At 38.1% G+C, this 22,361-nt stretch overlaps 1 protein-coding gene across 8 annotated transcripts in view; it reads left to right on the forward strand.

Annotated features, from left to right (window-relative positions):
- PLD5 (phospholipase D family member 5) overlaps positions 1 to 22,361 on the forward strand; it is a 180,032-nt gene that overhangs the window by 12,513 nt on the left and 145,158 nt on the right. The window contains exon 1 of one of the 8 annotated variants that reach the window (XM_038132616.1): positions 5,123 to 6,233. The exons of the other annotated variants lie outside the window; for them this stretch is intronic. The gene's annotated coding sequence lies outside the window, so the exon portion shown is untranslated. Of the gene's footprint in view, positions 1 to 5,122; positions 6,234 to 22,361 lie in introns of those variants that run through there. 8 annotated transcript variants of the gene reach the window in all.

Here is a 22,361-nt window from a genome sequence, read left to right on the forward strand (position 1 = left end):
GTGTAGTCTGAGTGGACAATCAAGTTGGTTTCAACTTGCCCTTCACAGTTTCTGGGAACAAAAGTAGATTACTTGAGGGTCTCTCTCTGGTAGGCAATAAGTGTGTGGTGGCATCCATATTCCCTGAATAGCAAAATCCGGGACGTGTGCTGCTGCTTGCTTGAGATCTGCCTGCCCATGTGGCAGTGATGAGCAGGGTGTGTACCTAGGTGCTCCCTAGCCTGGTGGGGATGCAGTTGATCCATTCATTGAGAAATGAGGCACTTGAAGGTTCCCTGGTCTTTTGTGTTTCAAGGGAAAGCAGTTAACCCTCTTGTCACCCTCAAGTGACAAACGCTGGGCTTTTTGTAGTTGCTTGTAGGCAGAGTGGCCACTCAGCTAAAGAAATGTGTGCAGGGAGTTGGGAGAAACTCAGAAATTCAGGAGGGGAAAGAAAGGAAATGAGTGATACATTGGCGCCTTTTAAGTGAACTGATTTAATCAGAAAATATTTTTATTAGATTGGAAACTTATTCCTAGGGTTTTTTTGAGTGCTTATCCATCAAAACTTAGTCTAATTTTTTTCTTAATAGGATTTGCTCCTCAGAATTCTTTAACTTTTATGAAGGCTTTCCAAATATAACATAGGATTTGAATATTTTTATAGGGATTTGTCTTCTTTTGTTTTGATCAATGCACTGTGAATTTGACTGTGTAGATAGCATCTAGCCCTGGACAAAGAAATGTGAGTGGTATTTTTAGTAATACTACTTTGGCTTGCTCTCTGAAGATGAAAAACATTTTCCAGTTTTCCCACACTTTTGCACAACCTGTAAAATCCTCTGTGTGCAGTATTTTTAGGTGAATGAAGTGCATTTTATTAATTTCTCCTCTTAAACCAAGATTTTGAGAGGGCTTAGTAAGTTTCATTTTTGGCTGCATGATGTCAACATAATCAGCAGCTTGTTTTGTAACTGATAAAGTTGTTGCAGCTCATAAATACCAGTCATTCTATTTTTATTTTTGTTGCTATTCATGTATGTCTATTTACAGTTGTAATGAAATGTTTAATGGAATAAAAAAAACTCATGTATTTGAGAATTGCTGCTAATAAAACAAATAATGATTTAGATAATTCCTGGCATTCTGATACATTAAATAGGCTGGATTTCCCCAAGGCATTTTTAACTGTTTGGAGCAGAACCAAATGTGGAGCAGTGATGAGACAGTGATAGTGACCAGCTTAAAATTCATGATCCTGTTGTTACTGCAGGAAAGGTATATGCACTTGGGGTTGTACTCTAACTTAATTTTCTAAAAGGCACTTTATGCTGTAAAAAAGCTGCCATAATGAGTAGATTCATATTTGTTTTGAAACACAGGAATGCGTAAAAGTTAATAAAGCCTTCAACACTTCCAACCACAATAAACATGCCTTAGTCTGCTTTTCATGTTACAGAAATTCTGCTGCTGTCCATTAAGTTTTGTGACTGATCTTTTCTAGGCAGGGTTGGTTTTTTTTGTTAAAGGAATATGCTTTATGGGCTGAGCAAACTTCAGGCTTTACCTCAGCTGAGGCTATTTGCTTCTGAGAATGGTGTTTAAGGTGTCACTATTTCCTAAATGCAGCTTGTGCACTTTTGTTTGATCTTGTTCCAAAACCACTATCCATTGACTTCATTACTATGGATTCAAGTTGTATATGAGCTTCTTGAGAGAAGACTGTAAAGACTGTACATCAACTTGGCTGTCATGGATTTGGAGCTAAAAACCAAGTTCAGTACCTCATGCTAAGCAGTTGAAGGAAAAATCTGTCTTGGAATCCTCACCTTTGCTTGAGCTTTAAGTCTCTGGATCATCAGGCTGGTTGTTGTATAAATTATTTGAGAACACTTTGCAGTTAGCACAGGGCTATCAGAAGAACAGAAGGAATCCTAATATAACAGAAGGGATGTGAGAAACTGTAATATTTATGTGAATATGAAAAAAATTATATAGATCCAATTGTTCACCATTTAAGCCCACCTTAAGGTGTTTCAGAAGGGAGAATATGCAAGGAAGTCAGATGAGTGCAGGGTGCATTTGAAACTGCAATTATGTGCCAAGAGTAATGAATAGATATTTTAAGAAAACTCAGGAAAACAAAGCTACCTGTGAAATTATTTCTTTTTTCCCCAGTAGAATACTTCTGTACTTCTTTAGAAAGTGTAAGTGAAAAACAGTGCTGATCATGCTAAAAAGCAAATCAAACCTAAACTGAAATATAATTTCAGATTAATGATAGCTGTTTTCATGTTTTGTGCTAATTTAAGTGGAAATGTGCACCTGCTTCAATGGTAATAATTGGGGGGAAAAAGATAATGAAAACACCAAAACACCCTTTTGCCTCTTGTGAAATGTTAATTAGATGAGCAAATAGAAGAATGTCTATTGGGGAGGCTACAATAAAGATGGGGACTTGTGTCAGATTCTGCTATTTTCCCATAGTTACTTGTTAGAGAGGACCCATGAGCATCTGGAAAGGCTTGTATTCCTGGAATGTTAAAAAGAAACACGAATGATATGGGGTCTTTTAGAAATTCTTGTGGCTTTCTGGCAGCTGCTGACAGAAGTTGGCCTGTTTAGTCTCTTCCTGGGCAGTGATAAAATAGCCAGCATAGAAGAGGTTGGGAAGATGAGTGAAATGAAATGTTAAGGCTAATGCTCTGTCAGTTTGCTCTAGGGCTGGAACAGCTCTAACAGCCTTTGCAGTACAGTGGGTGGGAATTTCTGTCTTCCAAAACAGAAGCCGATGTGCATTTGTAACCCGGTGCTGCCCAGTTGATATTACCTTATGGAATAAAGTGTTTCAAATTTTTCAAGCTAATGGGTTGGCAGAGAGCAGACTGTTTTTTTTCTTTCTTCCCCTGAATCAGTACATTCCATAACTTCTTCCTCCTTATTAAAGATTTGTCTTAGGCCTGCAGCTGTGTGTTTAGGCCTATAAGCTCTAATACTGAAGGCAGCTTTCTACTTACTTTTGTGATCTTGGATGCCTTGTGGAAAAGTGGTTTCCCTGAGTTTTCAACAGGATACATAGTGCTAAATTCGGGTAGGATATTGGTACTCTTAGCATCATTTAGATGTGGCTTCAGTCATGGTTTAAAGTGTTTGCTGAACTGTATAAATGCTCTATGTATCTTTTCATGGAAAACCAGTATGTTGTGGGACATCTGACTTTTGCTGTTGACTAGGTAAAGAGTTGCTCGGAGTCATGCAGGCAGTCCTGTGCATAAGTGCTGCTTAAAACAATATGGGATGAAGTATATTCAATTCTGCTTCACTTTTTAGATCCTTGAGAAGAAGCATCTTTTGAGTAGCTCCTGTTTCGTCAATAAAGACTACATAACTCCCTTGGTTAGTGCAATGGATGGGATGGTTCTAAGAAAAGATGACTTGAAAATGAATTACTTAAAACAAGCAGACCACTAATGAATGAAACAAAAAAAAAATTTGAAATTATTTGCAATTTTAAACTATTTTTGAGTGACTTATTTGTAGAATGGAAACCAAATCTATGATGCTGAAGACCGATTGGTGCTTATTTGGGATGTTGTGAGCATCAAAATACATCAATACACCAAATTCTGTTTTCAGGCTTTTACAGTGTAAACAATTTGTTGTTTGAATAATAATTCCTTTGTGTAAAGCATGAAACAAAACCCTTAAGTGTTTTGAAAAATGTTACCTTTTTGAACAATGCAATTTCCTTTGCCAGTGTGAGCTGCTGTCCCTGTGGACTTTTCTTTCAATTCCCCATTGGGCTTGTGGCAGGCAGCTAACCCCTTCTGTGTTCCTTTATCCCATTTTCTGCAATATTGTTCTCTCTAAGCCTTTTTGTCATGGCTTAGCTGCATCAGACTCCTGCTGTGGAAAGCTGGAATGTGCCACACTGTATTCTCTGGCTCTGTGTATATGGTCTTAATGCACATCAGCCTAAATCAATTTGTTTCTGCTACCATATGACAACTGAGAACTTAGTCTGCTGGAAATTTCAGTTTTTAAAAAATACTTTTTTTTCAGTTCATGCACTTAGTTCATCTAGTGTGTGTCTGTGGTAGGGCTCTTCCAGGCATTCTGTTTGTCTTTAAATAACTGTTGCTCATATCCATTTTTTACAAGACAATGTGTTGCACAACTGTTGTTTCCCTTTTTACTTCTCCAGGTTTGAGTTTACCTACCCAAGGCCTTTGTTTTTTATTTTTTTACCTATTTATATAATCTCATCAATTCTTTCATGGTGCTTATTTTTAAATTATTTTTCTTTATTCCTTTGTCCCCACGCTCTTGCTCTGTCATCTCAAACTCCTCTAACAAATCCACAGCCTTGTTCTGGTATTGCATTCTGTGCACTGCAATGCACTTTGCGTGAAACGCGCAAGGAAAATATGGTGTGCAAAACATATCTCGAATTTGCAGGAATGCACTTCTCTTACAGGGTTTATACATAATTTTTGTTCTGGTAGAGCAACACTTTCTAAAGTTCTTAAGTGATTTAAACTCATAAATCCCAAATATGCGCTTCTGAAAACTCTGAAGTTGCAAGGAAGATGGAAGTTTCTGAGTTGTGAGTGTGAGTTTGCTGACAGCCTTTACTTTGCTTTGTTTATTTACTTAATGATTCTGTGTGACATCAGATGTTCTTAGTTTATTTCTGGGCATTATTAATTTTTGATAACATACCTGGCTAATTTATTCAGGCTCTTCGTGTGGAACTCCTGACTTGAGTAGAACAGTTTGATGAGGAACCAGTTACTGATGGGTGTTCAATTCTTATCACCATGAAGGAAACACCTTCTCAAAACGCCATTCTAGATAATAATTGCATGTCTAATTTGAGATATGATGATGGCAATGTAGTCTGAATACAGCAAAACTGCTGGTAGTGGCCTCTCTTCTGTGAGTTACTTTGGTTTTACAGTAGCTTGTTCTAGCTCTGCTAATTAACTTTAATTTCTATATATGTGCATACTTTTAACTATTGAGCATGATACTGTAACAGTTTTGTTTAATTGTATTTATTGCACATTTACTATTAATTGTGTTGCTTTCTTCCTTTAAAAAAACCAAAAAGGCGGCTTGGCAGCAGAAGAAAGGTTCTCTTGTTACATTGTCCTGGCTGCTCTGCTGTGAAGAGAGAGATAAGTGAATTTTGAAAGCAACTGAGCCATGAGGCCCAGAGAAGCTTTTAAGGTCGAGGTGGGGCAAGCAGGGAGGGAGAGGAACAATGAAGCTTGAAGAAAGCGAGGGAAACCATAGGCTGGAAGATTGCTGAAAGGAGTAGAGAACTTGCTTGTAGGAGTACACAGAAAGATGGAAGCTCTTTTAGGGCTCTGGAGTGGAAAACAGGATTGTTCAACTCAGCCTTTGAAAGTTTTGACTTGGATAGCCAAATCAGAGGAAAAGGCCTGCTGTGCAAGATGAGAGGCCAAAATCTGTTTTTTTTCAGATTTTTCCATGGAGTAGGTTAGAGTTCTGGATTCTGTATTAGCTTAGTATTTTTGTGCAAGCAATTACAAATAGAGTTCTGTAGTTGGTTTTTTTTTTCTTCTTGCTGTTTGGTTTTGTTTCTTCTTTTGCTGTACTCACAATGGCAGACTCGCTGATTTCTCCTGAAGGCTCTGCCTGAAATGAAGCTCCATCATGAATCTCCACATACAAACTGGCCAAATATTGCAGCAAGACAAGAACAGCAAAAGCTATTTTTGTGGTTGACTCCTTGGAATAGTGGGTTCTAAAAACATACATGGATGTTGATGCAGAGATTGATTTTCTTTCTTCAATGTGATTGGTATCATGGACACTAGTATTTTCTGGAGACATGTGGAGTCATTGGCTCATTGAACTAACTTCTGTTGCATACCTTTAAGTGAGGGATGTGGAAGCTACAGAAACCACCAGAAAGGGGAAGTATTAAGTATTTAGAGTGAATGGGGGTCACTCTTACTTTCTACAAGCTGGGGATATTCTAATTGTGAGTTAATTTTATCAAAGTTGAAATGCATCTGACAAGTTCTTTAGCATTTTCTGCTGGTTTAAATGATGTATTTGCAATTTGTTGTGTATGACTGGACACAAATAATGCTGTCTTCACCTTGCTCTCTATTTTTATATTTTCTGTTTGCAGAGGAGGCACATGAGTAATTTCTAGATGTCCATATGAACGTTTTATACAGAAGTTTTTGCAAATATACATTTGCACAAACATTTCTGAGGTGAGGTTTTTTTCAACCCCAAATAACCTCATCACAAAGTTTGTATGTATGGATGTCACCTGAAAACAGGGGTAAAACATAGTGGTCTCACCTCATTTTTTTTAAACATACTTATTCTGAGATACAGGGTTTTCGGTTTCTTGCTGTGGTCTTCATGTCAGGCAGGTTGCCATTTATTTATGTAAAGATTAAATCAGTTTTCATACCACTTTGCAAAGAAAAACTACATTAAAAGTAGAATTCCTTCCTGGGGGATTCTAAAGCAAAGATTACAGAAATGAAATAATAGTTTTTCTTTGTTATTCCCTACCATATAATCTGTAAGGTTGTTGTTCTACTTGAAGCATGTAGGGAGAACAATGCAGTCACTTCAGTCATGATTTTTTTCGTGTCAGTAACCCATTACATGCTATGACTAGTCTCCATTTGTCATTTGAGTGACAGCATTGTCTTTCTGAGAGTTGAAATGCCTCCCTTTCTATTGTGTTTCATGAGCATTTTCACTTGATAAGGGTAACGGGAGTTGATGTTGATATTTCAGATAATCAGGAAGCTTTTATTTTCTTCCTTCCTCTCCTATATGTTGTGGGACTGGAAGATATAAAGAGTACAGATAAGAAGAACATCAGGTCTGATGGGGAAATGTGTTTTATGACCTGGAGTTGCCTCCAAGTACAGTATCAGTGCCACATATGGCAATAGCAAGAGTTTCAATTCTTACGTTACTTTGACTAAGTTTGCATTTTCAATAAAATTAATTGTTGGTTGCAGATAAAAAGCATTGGATTGTTGGGAACTTGAAATAATACCAGTTCTTTCATTTTCTCTCAGTCCTGAATTCCTGACTATGTATGCATCCTAATGGACTAATTTCAGAGGGAGGGGAAGGTATTATTTAAAGTCCAACCTGTTTGCAAAAAGTTCTTCAACACTCTTAGGAAGCTGCATTTTTCCCCAGTGAAGGTGTGAATTTTAAACTTGCCTTTTCCTTTTGTCTCGTCTTTTGGGATCTTAAACATGAAACTGGTTTATTTTCTTTCATATTCTAGAGGCAGTGGCAGATATCTTGCAGACCTCAAGAGAAGTTATATACCACTTGGAAAACCTGTTCCTGAGCTTTTAAAAAGTTTTTGTTAACTGATTTAATTTGGTGTGACTTTTATAGTCCATAGTGTTGTTACACCACTGCCACCTTTTATACTCGTAGGATTATATGAGAGACTGCCAGAAGTCTTGTCAATGTCCAGCTATGCCATATGATTGCTTTCCTCTTGTCCATGGAGTTCACAGTCACATCACACAGAAGGCATTCAGGTTAGTTAAATACAATTTGCTCTTTACCTGGTAAATCCAGGTGATGTCCACATCATCTTCCTCACTTGTTGCCTTCTCTCTTCAAGTATGAAAAGTCTGGCCTCTCTGTATGGCCAATTCCTGATCTTTGAATGTGGCTTTGAATGTGGGAAATGTTTGTCTATTTCCAACTCTATAATAAAGAAGTGGGTGTAATTTCTCCCCTGCACCTGCTCTTAAGTGCACCTGGCTATTATCTTTCTGGGATTACTCCCAAGGCAAGCTGTCTGCTCTGAGGCCGACTGTAACTTTCCTTGAAAGATTTCAGAATATATTTGCAACTAATTCTTTTTGTAGTAGAGAAAAGAGTATCTAACAGTAGAAGTACTTCTTTGAGACTCAAAATGTTGACCCAGTTTCCTCAAATGCCAAAAGTTTCTTCTGTTGAAAAGTTAGTGTTGCTTAGCTTCCCTGAATTTTCCAGGAAAATGGCTAGTCTTAAAAAGAGCAATGGAAATGAGCAGAGAAAGTATTACTCAATTTTCACTTCATTATGCTTTTATATTCAGTTTCTAGATTCAGTCTCTTGAAGTTGGCCTAGTGTGAAGAAATAGTTTTGGGCATAGTCAGGGAATAAAATCTCAGGACAGGATCTCAGGACTACTCGTTTTAAAGACAGAGTGGAAACAGGTTTTGTGTTTTTCTTGTGATCTTGGACAAGGTACCATACTCTTACTGCAACTTGTTTCTCTCTATGTATAATGGACTAATAGCATTACTCAGCTTTCTATAAGGGTTCTGGGGATGTAAAGATGATAAAAGATTCGTGTAGACAAGTTGTAAACCATGTGGATAGTCACCAGCTCACCAGAATGGATGGTACACTGGAAATTTTAGATGCAGTTCTAAGCATGTCTCCTCTGCAGGTTGATAGTGAAATGGGGTTAGCCACATTCCTTGTGTTGCTGCTGGTGATCAGAGGCTAAGATGATCAACTTGCTGACTTTTATCAACAGTTTAATTAGTTTTCTTGCCAAATGGAATTGCTTACTTTCTTTCAGATAGGTGAAATGATCTAGCATTCATATTGCTGAAGAGTGAGCAAATTTGATGAAAAGAAGGGAGCAGGAATGTGAGAATAGGAGAGGGACTGATCATAAACCTCCCTTTTGATGCTTGGTTGAAATGCAAAGCAGTTTGGCATCTCTAGAGATATGTTTGACTTCATCTTGGCCTCACACAGAGTCTGCTTTTTGGTCTCTTTTCAGAGTAGGAACCTGGATGGATGGCTGTGGCAGGCTGTTGCAATACACAATGATATTTGAGCACAAATTACTTCAATTACTTGTTGATTCCATGTCAATATCAACACTAGCCATTAAGCAGTTAGCTTTCGTAAAGTGAAATTTGACTTTACCTTAATCTAAAGCATAAAAGGTAAAATATTTCCCAAAATGGCAGGACTAGGTTATTTTTGTAGACCTGCCTACTGACTTTTGCGGTAGGGCTCTGATGTGCTTAGGACTTTCTGAATTTACAAGGTGTGTCCTCACTGCATTGTGGAACTTGGGGCTAAGAGCAAATCTAAGCATATAATTATGTTCTGACAAGTGGAAACTTAAATGCTATCATAGAACTTTTTATCATTTTGCTAGGGCTCCTTCTTAGGCTTATTCATCTGAACAAGGGCTTTTGTTTGGCTTTAGGGTAAAGGACAGTCTAGGTCCTAGTTTTGAAAGGCAATGTTAATATGAATAATTCTTAATAACAGCTGTTTCAGAGAGCCTTAATGTGATGTTATGCAAGTTCAGATTTCTTGTCTTCTAGCATACTGATTTAGCTATTGTTTCCCTTCAGGAATGGTGAAACTTTGAGGCATGTGTTATTAGACTTTTTTGATTAAACTTTCATTGCTAGTACAAATTCATAATATTTCTTACCAGTCACTTCATTTCCCATGTAAAGTGCTTCTTATCTGTCTCCTTTGAGGAGTGCACTTATTAAAACATAGGCACACAGGACACACACGCTCCAATAACTTTTATAGCATTTTTTAATATTTGCATACTCTGTGTGGCCATAGCTTCACACAGGTAGGAGAGCTTATTCTCAAATACTTGGTAAACAGTGCAAGTTGTCACTGGACACCACTGATAACTCTGTGTCCATTGTCTTTATATCTGCTTCTCTTCAGGCATTTTTAAATACTGATAAATTCCCTTAACTGTCTTATTCATGGCCCTTTGCTTGACTCTCTCCAGTAGCCCTGTATTTCTGTTGTACTGGGGAGCCCAGGACTGGACACAGCACTGCAGCTGTGGCCTCACCAGGGCTGAGTAGAGGGGGAAAGATCCCCTCTCTTGACCTGCCAGCAATGCTCCCTCTGATGTAGCCTAGGATGCTGCTGGTCCTGTTGGCCGCAAGGGCATCTTGGTGTCTATCAGCATCCATGATAGATAGAGGCTATCTATCAGAGCCTCTTCTGCAGAGCAGCTTTCCAGCTGACTGCCCCCAGCACATACTGAACTCAGGAGCTGCTGAGGTTGTCCCTCTTCAGGCACAGGAATTTGCAGTTCCTTTTGTTGAACTTCTTGAGGTTCCTCCAGGCTGTCAGTGTTCCTCTGGATGGCAGCACAACCCTCAGGCATATCAGGCACTCCTCCCAGTTCTGTATCATCGGCAGACTTGCTGAGGCATACTCTGCCCTGTTATCGACCACCACTCTCTGGGCCTGACCCTTCAGCCACTTTTCAGTCCTTGCTGTCCATATTTAATCCAGCCCATATTTAATCAGATTCCCTGTGAGGCTCTTGCAGGAGACTGTGAAAGATCAAGCACCAAACCATGTTTATTCTTGAACAGATCTGTAAAATGGAAACAAATTACCAGCTCATTTCATTTTTCTCAAGTCATTGGAGCAATTTAAACCAACAGGTGGTCTTTAAGAGATATTTATTAAAATATTTAGTTACATTTCCCTGTAATTTTATAAAATACATTTTTTCATTAAATTGTAAGCTGCATATGCAAACAGTGTAGTACAGAAACCTATTAACTATTAAGCTGTTGCACAGATCTTTTATCAGTGATCAAACTCAGCTTAAGAAAATTCATGTAATAGGCACATTTTCTGAGAATATAAAGGTTGCTTTGCTGGGAAATGGAAAAGAAGAAAAATTGCATAATAAGATAATATATATACTTTCTGTCAACTTTTACAGTCTTGTATGTTTTATAATTGGATCGCTGGAAGCATGCCAATGAAGTATGTTCCTCTTTTAAGTAAATCATAAAAAACAAGACTGAAAGGAACATAGGGAGTCACGTAGTCCATGTTTATACCTCCGGAATGCATCAGCTATAACTAAGTGTAATACTGAATGATGGATAAAATTATATTTTATCATCAATGTAAAGACTTAATCATCAGGTTAAAGACTTAAAATGGTGGTTTCTTGTAAAAAAAAAATTAGAACTTGGTATTCTTGCCTTTTTACCAGAGTTATGACTAATACATCTAATCTTTTTCATTACAGTTCATATAAAAATGGTGATATTTTGTTCTTTTTTTGCTAATTTTGCTTACAAAATTACCAAGTCCCTGTAGGTTATAATACATTTATTATTACTTTTTATGTTTGGTTTTATTGTTTTATCTTGAAATAAGCTGAAGATTTCAGTTCAAAGAAACTGCTGCCTCTTGCACGCAAATGTAGCCTGCAGTATAATTGTATTAGGATTTTGAAATAAAGCAGGTGTGCAAATTGTTTTTCAGGAAATAAAGTAAGCTCATTCTTACTGTTAATGTGTTTTTCTGTTACCTTGTCTTATATTCCAGTCTGCCTGTGCCTGCTTATTTCTGTAGGACATAATCCAAAGCCATTGAAAACTCTGCTAATTCAAATGAACTTGAGATCAAGGCCTTAAAATTCTCAATTTTAAACTCTGTGGGAAGAAATGTTGATGGCTTATGTAGTGCTGATTAGTGTGGAGCCCTTGTCTTGAGGGCTTTAGGCTGTGTTTCTTTTCCAAGATTATATTCAGCACAGACACTGAATTGGTCTTTAATTTATCATAGTTTGAAATTGAGTCCTTCTTTTTTTAAGTGTTTTGTATTGCAGTTAGGGGTTGGGGCTTTGTTTGTTGCTTTGCTTTTGTTTGTTGGTTTGTTTTCTTGCTATTTGAACATGAATGAGTAACCCTGTTCTTCAAATATACCTTTCCCACCTCTATTAAAACACTTTAATAGTAACAGAAAGCCACAGAAACACTTTATTAATAACAGAAAGCCATGTTCTACGTGAGGCTGTAAACCAGAAACCTGACATAATTACATTGCCTTTTTTCAGAAAATGGATGTTACCTTTATTTCGTTTTAAAAAATTGCGCAAGTAGGGCATACAGTTTTAAGTACTTTTACACTTCTATGAGTCTGTATGCTAAATCAAGTAAGGACTAGTTCGTGATTTTAAAAAATGAAATTTAAAAATATGACAAGATTACCTGTCCTGCCTGCCTAACACCTACCTTGAGCTCTTCAGGTGATTTATGACCTGTTTACATTCTGCACTGTTTGCCATCTGGAGTCCCAGTGTTTCCAGTTCCTATAGTTTTGCAGTACTGCAGAGTAGTGGGTAATGGTGCAGTAGGTGAGGGACTGTATAAATCAGGCAGTATTCAAAGAACCTTTGTGGTGGCTGCATTCCTTTTCTTCAGAGAGATAATTCTGTTTATTCAATTTTTCAGAAAACTGAATCATTCAGTCATTTTTTAGTATGATAGAATTTGAAAAAACAGCTTGGTAAAAATGTATTGTTATCAATCAGCAATTGTAGTTTTTGTCTCAGTAAAAAAAGGTAGAGACTAGGTAAAAATGCATGAGTACAGTAATTCAAAGAATGATTGACTGTCTTGGGTTACAGACTGCATCAAATATGCCTCACCTACAAAGTGTATCAGACAACACCTGTTTCATGATCATTCTTATCAAACTTCTATTACAGAAAGGGTGGTTTTTCACTTTTGTTGGGATTTTTTCATTGAAGACTAGTGATTTGTTTACACCTCTGTTCAGGCACATACACCAGTTAAAACAAAAAACAACCATTCTTGTCTCATTTGATAATGCTGTCAGATTACTTCAGGTTACAGGCTTCCTTATTCTTCCCTGTTTTTTAAGGCTACATTTTCACTTTTTTTTTTTTTAATGCCTGTTAAAGACATCTGTACAGTAAGACAGAGTTTGACAGTTTTTTACGTTGCTACAGATTTGTCCATGTTGTGGTAGGTGTCCAAAGGATAATGTTACAAATAAAGGCAGAAAAGTATGAAAACCATGCCTTTATTTTGGAAAGAAGGAGAATCTGAACAATTTGAGATGATTTACTTTATCTTTACATTAAGAAAAGCCTCTTAGCTTGGGAGACTGTGATAGCCAATTCATATAATGTTTAGTATGTATTCAGTGGTTAGAAAATGGGAAGGTTCATTGAACCTGCTTCATCATTGAAGCATCTGCCTATTCTATGAATTTTTTTTCTGGTTTTTTATTCAACTGCAAAAATTGCTTTGGTTCAAACTGAGTGGCAAACCTGTGTTTAACTCTACAAATTTGAAGGTATGTAGACAACTATCATCAGTTTTGCAGTTCTAGTGAAGATGGAGGAAGTTGGCTCTGGGATTATCTTTTGAACACATTCAGAGATTTGGACTGGCTTCACAGGTCATAGCAACAAAGTTGGACAGGTTCCATGCTCACTGTAACACACGATCTTAATTTATGAATGTATATATCCTAATCTCACAGAAATTGAGTTGTGTGAAAGCATGTAGAGAAAGTTGAAGGTCACCTTTATATTTTTAGCAGCATATTCTATAATATGGATTAGCATTCTGTACTGAGATTAGGGCCTTTTATGCAGTATGCTGTGCAACTGCTGTGAGAGGCCTTGTCAGGAAGGCTGAGGAGGTGAAATAAAGTCAGAGAATGGCAATTTGTCTCAGTTTGTTTGGTTTAGATTTAAATTAGCTCTCTTACTCCTAGATTAATGTCCTAGCCACTATATTTCACTTTTGGGTTTGATTTTCTTTATTGTGTCTGTAGGAAGAGGCACATTGCCCTCACTTTTCATCTGGCCCTGGCACTTGCGCAGACTTATGTCTACAATCACAAATGGTACCGAAGCAATATAAAATTCTAATTAAGGTACACCCATCATTTAGCTAAAAATAAACCCTTCAAGAAAACAAAGAATGGTTTGCATTTGCATAACATATCTTATAATTTCAGTTAATGGGATTGAAGCTCTGGTCCTTGGACTGGGGAGGATATGGTTTTGGTTTTTTCCACAAAAATATATTCTGTTTTCTTCTTAAATCAGGCCTGAGTTAGCTGGAGACTCTCCTGTGTTCAGAGGGCTCAATAAAATTTTGAAAGCAGCCTACTGAAAAGTAGGGCAGAAGAGATTTCCAATGGAAATATGTCGAAGTATAACTTTCTTTTCTGAGAGACTGGTTTTCATGAAGTAATGTACCTTGTTTTGAGAGAAAGAGATAGAATGTAAAAGTGGTGTCAACAATTCCCTTCAGATTATAAGAGATCAGAATATAATCCAAATGTAGTTAGTTTAATTGTAAAGATATAGCAAAGAAAAAATTCAAATATTTAGATCTGTGGGAAGAAATTTATAACTCGGACTAGTCTGATTTGTGGTTTTTAATAGTTCCTGTAAACTATGTGTTCATGCTGTGGCTTTTTCTCCAATTAGTGGTTAAATTATTTATAGCAGATTCAAAGGCTGATACTGTCTTAAGGAAATTTATATATACAGGAAGCTTTATTTTGTTGGCTACATAAACATTACATGTAATTCTTGTAAATAATGAAAATTATTACATTTCCCTCTCTCTCCTGCCCAAAAAAGACGTATCAAGATTATATATATATATATATATATATATATATGTATATATATATAAAATACAGGGGGTTTTAATTGATTTTAAAATTAAGTCTGAGCATTGGATCTTTGAAGTTCTTTATTCAACAAGATGCTTTTAGAGACAAGCTTCCCTCTGCTGCAAAGCAATATGTGCAGCAACCAGGTGCAACGTGGATGTGTTTCCAATCACGCTTTTACTATTCAGATGTCTGACTTGTGGGATCTTCAACCCTCGTGTAAGGTATTTGGGTCTGCTCCCATTGAAGCTTATGCAGTAGAGACTGAAAAGGACACATTAAACAAATGTAATATGAAGAGCACTGTTGGATGCTACTTTAGTATGCTGTTAAATTTAGTAGTCATGATTTTTGCACATCATCAGGGCAGAATCTTCCAATACTTTGGAAGTAGTGGTGGCATTGCTCTTGCAATGTGTGGGATTCTCTCTGTATATTTCTCAGCCCTTAGATTTTCCAAGGTTATTTTTGTTTTCCTGGCAGGTCACTCTTGATCTCACCAACACCATATTTTTCAGCTGTGTAAACAATTGGAACTTAGCAACAAGTAGAACACAGCTGAAACTACCGGGACTGTATATGCACTATGGTAACAAAGAATTGGGCCAGGAAGAATACCTAGGCCTTAATTACCTCTGGATGCCTTAAAATCATTAGATGATTAAGCTATTAATGAATTTAAGCTGTGCCTTCAGTTCAGCTTGACCAGTAATAAGTTCATTAAGTTACTCCTCACCCGACATTAAATTTCGGCTACACTGCTAAAAAGTGGTATGAATTTAAATTACTATAAATGCATATTATTCCTTTATTCCTCTGCCAGTGTAGTGTAATGACTGTATGCACCAGGCACAGTATATTCTTGTTTTTGTATATTCTTTATTTGTCTCATGCTGCACTGCAAAATTTTTTTTTATTTTGCTGCTCAACCACTATTCCACTGTCCAGTCACTTCCTGCTAGCCTGAAAAACACAGCCTTGCAAGCAGTGATCACTTTTCATCTGGAAGATGTGTCCAGAGAAGTCAAGCAGCCTTGATTTTGGCTTTGTTTTTTTGCTACCTTATTGATCACTTTTCTTTCTCACTTTTCTTTCCTAATTGAAGCTCTTATGTCATCCTACCAGCTGACTCCAGAGAACCACTAGAAACATTTCATTTGAGAAGTAAGCAATGCTTTGGCAGCAAAGAGCAAGTCTGAGCATATTCATGTATGAAGTTATATCTGATTTAATAATTTATTTCTCCATAGAGTCTTTTGATTTGAATACCAACTCCATCTATGGTGGCTTCAGGCAGGTTGCAACAGTCTCTCTTGTGTTAAGACCAGTCTAACATGAAGCTCTCCATATTACCCAGATTGCTCTCTTCTTCTGGTTGCCTGTCCTCACAGTCAACTTTCTTGCAAAATAATTGTGCTGTGTCCTGCTGGTATGTAATTAATTTTTTTCACAGTGCTGTGTGGTACTGTGTTTTGGATACATGGCTAAAACAGTGTTGATAATGCACTAATTGGCTATTGCTGAAGAGTGCTTGCACAGCACAGAGGTCTTTGTTTCTCCATCTCCTCTCAAATTCAGTAGGAAGGTAGGTGGGGAAGAGGTTGGGATGGGATACAGCTATGATTGCTTACTTGGCAATAGAAACTGGGGGTAAAAGAAGGAGGGTGTGGGGGTGTGTGAGTTTTCTCCATGGTAGTTGTTGCTTGAAGGGTATCCACACTTGTGGGAGGTAGTGAGTGACTTCGAGTCACTTGCTGCTTTGGAGGTGGTGTGTCCCCTCTTTCTTTAACCTGTTAAGCTGTCTTTATTTGATCCACAAATTTCCTTGCTTTATTCTTGGTTTTGTTTCCTGTGTGCCACAGAGAGGGGGAAAGTGAGTGAACAGTGTTATGGGTGTTAATCTTCTGGCCAGGGTCATCCCCCCACAATAGTTTATGTAAGCATAAACCATTGGCAGACCTGTGGTTGGAGCAGTGTTGCTCCCAAGGCACCTGTCTCTTGTGCCTGTTAGGTCAAGAGTATCTGTGTATAAGCAGATTGTCACTCTGATTTGTGTGTGTCTCTACTTTGAAGCTTTGGCCATTGGACAGGCAGCTCTGTGCATCAGTCTCCAGAATGAGATAACCTATTCTTTCTCAGCAGCTTCTTTTGTTTTAAAAACATAGATTTACAGAGTTTATTGTAAGACTCTTGACTTTTTCATGGGTCGAAGCCTCTTACCTCTCAGGACATTGAACAGTCCATCTTGTGATCCTGTGTGAAATGGACAGGTTTTAAGCTTGGTCAAATGAGTGAAAGATTTGGTCTGTTGATTCAACTGTACTTGGCCTTAATTAGTTTAGGGTAAAGCCTAACTCACTGTTCCTCCATCTTTTAAGCCAGCAGTCCATCCCTTAAATCAGTTTTCTCTTTTTTGCAACATGGATAATATTTTGGTTAAAGAATTTAGTTCAGAAGCTAGTGCAGAGTTTTTAGAATCTTTTCAAAGACCGTGCCACTAAAATCAGCTCTTCCCTGTTCTTCCTTCTTGTATTCTTAGCGCAAGTGGGCCAGATTGTCATCCACTGCTGTGATCAGTTTTTCAAATGATCTGTCATTTCCAAAGATTGTTTCTGTTCAGCTGTCTGACCACTTGCTGTGTCTTTTCACAAAATGCTGTCAGGTAAGGGGGATCTTGAGCTTGCATATGTCTTTCAGCACTGTGCAGGTCCATTTTTTGCTCAGCCTGTGTTGGATATGCATATTGTGTACACCTACACTTCTCAAGTTTTCACAAATCTGTAGCAGTCATTTGCCTGCTTGATTTCTTGCTCATGACTCTTCATTGGGAAGTAGGTTCAAATCAGCATCACCTGCTTCATAGTGTTGGTACCTGAGCAAGTGGTGGTGCTGTTCAAATACTTTTCTTTCTTAAGATTGGTTCCTTTCCTGAGAACCACTTATGCAGACTCACGTTTTGCTTTTCAAGGTAGGTTTTATCTGTCACTGAGACTTTGACATTGGAATAGTTTTGGCATTCTCATGGCCCTGTTGCTCGGGATTTGCCATGTCTGACAGGCACTGTGTCACACAAGAATATGAGCCTTAGACATCCACTGCCTTTCTGAGCATTTTCTTGTCCAAATGACTCTGCAATAGTACTCTGCTGTGCTTCCCATTTCATCTGAAGTTTTCCAGAGCCACCCATGTCTAGCATGTGTGTCAGGCATTTGCTTTCTCAAGACAGTTTTGGAGAGGTGTCACGGTCAAGGAAGTCCAAAAGATATAGGTCACCTTTATCTACAGTAACCCTGAGATCACAAAAACCCTGAAGATCTCCTTGGAGGCTGCTCTATTTTCTCCACTTCTGTATTTGACTGTTTCAACCTAGCAATAGCACCTTTTGTCTTTCTGCCATTTCGTCGCTCTTCTACCAAAGTTTGAGACTGGCATTAGGCAGAGTATTGCAGCAGAATGAAATTTCTTTTATGATCCAGTAAAATCATATTAAGTGTAATTTCACATGGAAACAAAGGGTAATTACATCAAGACAGCTAATGTTGTTACATGGGAGGCCAAATACTAATTGGCTATTTTTAGTGTCTGCGTTACGTGGGCTCTTTCCATAAAAACGCTGCCTTATTAAGTGCTCGCGGCAGCCTGTGTGACCACCGTTCCTGCCCCGGCTGATGCCGTGAATCCAGGCGGGAGCCGCCGGTACCGCCGCGCTCGCCTCGCCCGCCGCCGGCAGCGCGCCCGCGGTGCTGCACCGCCCCCCGGCGGCCGCGGGCGGAGGCGATCGCGTCCGCTCCCGTGCTTCCCGCCTGGAATTCGGACACGGGCTCCTGCGGCCTCGGGAGTTTGTAAGGGCAATGATGTCCTGGCGACCATGTTTCTCAGTGAGCGAAACGAATTGTTTGCTGAGTTACGCTGATTGTGCTCTCAGTATTTAAAGGCTGTGCCCGATCTTCACTAATGATGAAAAAAAGCAATTTTTTGTTTCTTTTGCCTAAAATTATAGGATCATGCTCTTTGTACTTTATTTTTTTTTTGTTTTTGTTTTTTTTTTGTTTTTGTTTTTTTGTTTTTTTTTTGTAGAAACATCCCTTGAGCTACTTTGTGATGGAAGGATTGCTGCAAATTTGCAAAATAGTGATATATGATTATATGATTAGTGCTCAAAAATACCCTAAACTTCTTTAAATGGCACTCCTTTAATGTCTGCTTTTGACTTTAGAATGTGATTACAGTGTGTGCTAATTTCAGTGGGTAGATCAAAAAATGCTGTGCTGCTCTGAGTAGTTTGGCTGCAGCCTGCAGAGAAACAGCAGCATTGCCTCTGTGTACACTGATGACAGGAAGCGTGAGCTGCCCACCCTCTCAGAGCAGCTCTGCATCTCTCTCTGCCCCAGCCATCTCCCTGGAGTGAAGAGGCTCTTGTAGCCCACCTGGCTGCTCCACATGGAGGAGTGGTGGGAGACCAAGTCTCTGTGCAGTATTCTCAGGACCTGTGCAGAGAGAGGGTCTGTTAACTCTGTTTTCCTTTTTGAGATTTTGAGGGCAGGGATTCATGGGCATATGAGAGAGAGAGATGAATTCAGCTCTGTTTTGAAGCTGATACCTGTCTCTGCTGTTTAGGCAATACACAGGCCCGAATCTATGTGAAACTTGAGCTGAGGTCGTGTGACCCCCTCAGAACAGTGGCAGAAAGAGAACTTAGTTAATGTTTCTTGGCCCTTGGAGATTTTCTTGGCCACTGAACCACTGTAAATTTAGAAAGACTTGTTCCAGGCAGCTGGACTCTGGGAGGCAGCACTCATATGTTTTTTCAGCTGCATCAGATAGATAAGGAGGCTTTCTGTTTCTCTGCCTTTTTTTTTTCCTCGTCTTCTTTTTTTTTTTTTTCTTTTTTTTATGCAATGGACTTTATTTTGCAACTGTTCTTACCTTTAAGTCACACCTTCATATGCTCAAAAATAAAGGGAAAATATTTCTTTGAAACATGTAAGCATTGTTTGTGCTGGATGGCAATGAGAGCCCATCACCCTCTGTGTATTGATACTGCCCATTTAAGTAGCTGCCACCTGCTCGAGTTATGATCTGTGAGCTGGCACATCAGTTTAGGGCTGAGTAATGTTAAACATCCAGGGCCATGTTTTAATCTTTGGTTACTGCTTGAGCAGAGTTGAATTGGTAAGGAGCCTCTTCTATTCTGTAGATGCTGTATCAATTTCATAAGACCTGAATGTATTCCTGCTCGGTGAGGTCCAAATCTCTACAAGCAGAATTTTGCATAAAAGTTTTCTTTCCTGCAAGGTTAGTAGAACATCTTAATCTTTTTTCTGCTTTAGAACATAATTTGAAGTATTTGAGGCTGTGCTTTTAAAAGTCCTCTTGAAGAACAGGATTTTACCACTGGAAAGTTTCATTGGTATTAACATATGAATTGTGAGGGAGTGATTTCAGGATGTAGGTTATATCTGAGATTTTGGTAAAGCTTCTTGCAAGGTGAAATACTGCTGTGTTTGTGGAAGAGTAACAGACTAACTGGGGATATCAGTCTTTGATTTTCAGTGTTGTTGGTTGTTTTTTGAGCTAGCTGTTTATTTGTAGGTCCACCACGTCTTGAAGATTGACCAGACTGAGATACTGTGAAGTTCTGCCTCTCTCTGCACCCTACTCTACCTCTGCCAGCTCTCTTCTTCCGTCTTTCTGCTTTCTCTCTCTTTGTTTCCTACAACTTATTTTTTTTCCTGCAAATCCTGTCGCTTTTCCATCTTGCTAATGAAACTGATGAACAATGAAGAGCGGATACTGGCATTTATAGTTGTGTCCTTTGGTTTTGGAGTTCCGGTTCTAGTTATATTTTTGAAAGAATGGAGAGTTTTTGTGTTCAGTTGACTTTTTTGGCCCATAGAATTACAGCATTTTACCAACTTGCCCTCAGAGTGCACTTTGGACATCTCTCTTCACAGAAAAAAAAATCAAAGTGTTTTTGATTTCATATTTTGTCTAGGTACCTTTGAAGTTTTGTATCTGTTTTGGTTTGCTGATTTTTAGAATTCCTGCCGACATACATAATCTTGTTTGTCTTCATTCTATTATGCCAAATATTGCATTTTTTTGTCTTATCACTTACCAAGCTGTGGTTTATTTTTTATATATTTACAGCAAATTGTTTATATATAAACTTTCATTATTTTTTACAACTTCTAGGGAGAGAAGATGCTTCATAACTCTGGGGACAATTTGGACAGACTCAGAGAGTGCTCCAAGAGAGCCATAATTTTGTGTCCCTGAGGCTTTGTGGCATCTCAAGCAAATCTAAAACAACTCAACAATTCTGCATTTTAATTTATTAGGATTTTTCATTTAATAAAAAAGGGAATTTTTTTTTAACTCTTCAGACAACAATCAAATGCCAAAATAAAAGAAATTCTATCAGGGCAAAAATTCAGTTCTTTGATCAGTTGCTTTATGTTTGGTACCAGTTAGTACAACCATTCAGTTGTTGCAGATTGAGGGCTCTCATCTGAATCATTACATGTTGCAAAGAACACTTGTGAAATAACTTGTATTGCCATGTCTAACCTATTTTCATCACAAAAGATAAATTACTTTTAATCCAATTAAAGTTTTTTCAGCTTTGATATGCATTCCTTGATCATTTAGAGCATTCAAGGGCATCTTCATGTTGTCTAAATAAGTGTTTAAATTATGTGGCCTGCTAATACATTTCTACGGGGGCCTAAAGAATGTATCAGATACCTTTGAGAACTTTATTTTTATTTTTGAAATAGCCTCCAAAGCAAGGAGTTAATTTTGGCAGTTAATACGCTGAGAGGGGTAAAGTCTGGCAACAGGGTTGTAACCAGTCAGCAAGGATTAAGTTATAGGTTTTAACTCAAATTTGGGAAATAATTGGTTTCCTCAAAAAAGGAGAAATTCTGGACTTGTCTGGAAGATTTAAGTTCCCATTGCTTCTGGATTCTTCAAGAATTAAAGGGAGAAAAAAAAATTCATCTTTATGGCTTATAGATGTAGAAGTTGGAATTTACATTTAAACTTTTGCAGTTACATCAGTATATAACTCTTTACCTTGGTGGTCATTTCTTTTTCTCTGTTAGATGGAGTTCAAAGTAAATAGAAAAGGTGGCTTTGTTTTGAAGCAGGTGTGCTGATGCCGAAGTAAGTTAGTCCACTTGAATTTTTTTTTCTGCCTGTGTAGGTGCATGGCAGCATTTTTTCTGTATAGAAATATCTTTTAGTTGAATTTAGGAGGTGATATTTGTGCTTGAATTTGAGAGGTGCATGTTTTAATTGTGAAACAACTGTGACAGAATTCATCCTGAAATTTGTATGCCTTCAATAATTGAATTACTTTTCAGTAAAAAAATGGAAGTATTCTGGCTTCGTTGACTAAAAGGCAGAGTTGAAAATTGTTGCATGTGTGCACAGGGCCATGCTACCCTGTTCCATACACATTTTGTGTAGAAACATTCAGGAGCACAACTTGGCTGCATGTCTTCATACTTGGCATCTCATCACTATCCCAGCAGATATCTTTGTGAGCATTACGGTTTCATAAACTTCAGGGATTTCAGGAAAGGTTTGTGTAGACTAGTAAGATGGATGAAAGCTTTCAGATGGAAAAAGTTTTTACTTTTAAAAAGAGCAAGACCTCTGTAGCCAGACTGATTGCAATTGAATTGTTTCACAGAATTCTCTGCTGGGTCTCAGTGATATTAAATGTGGAACCTCTCTGATGGGAATCCCATTAGCTGTGTGACTAACACAACTGTGAGTTGTTTATGGACACTGCCTGGGTTCTGGTGTGGCACTGGGCATTGACCAATCTGTGCATCTTCTGCTCCTTCCATGCTGCTGATGTTGCTCGA

The sequence above is a fragment of the Motacilla alba genome, chromosome 3 (assembly GCF_015832195.1).
Source record: "Motacilla alba alba isolate MOTALB_02 chromosome 3, Motacilla_alba_V1.0_pri, whole genome shotgun sequence".
NCBI lineage: Eukaryota > Metazoa > Chordata > Aves > Passeriformes > Motacillidae > Motacilla > Motacilla alba.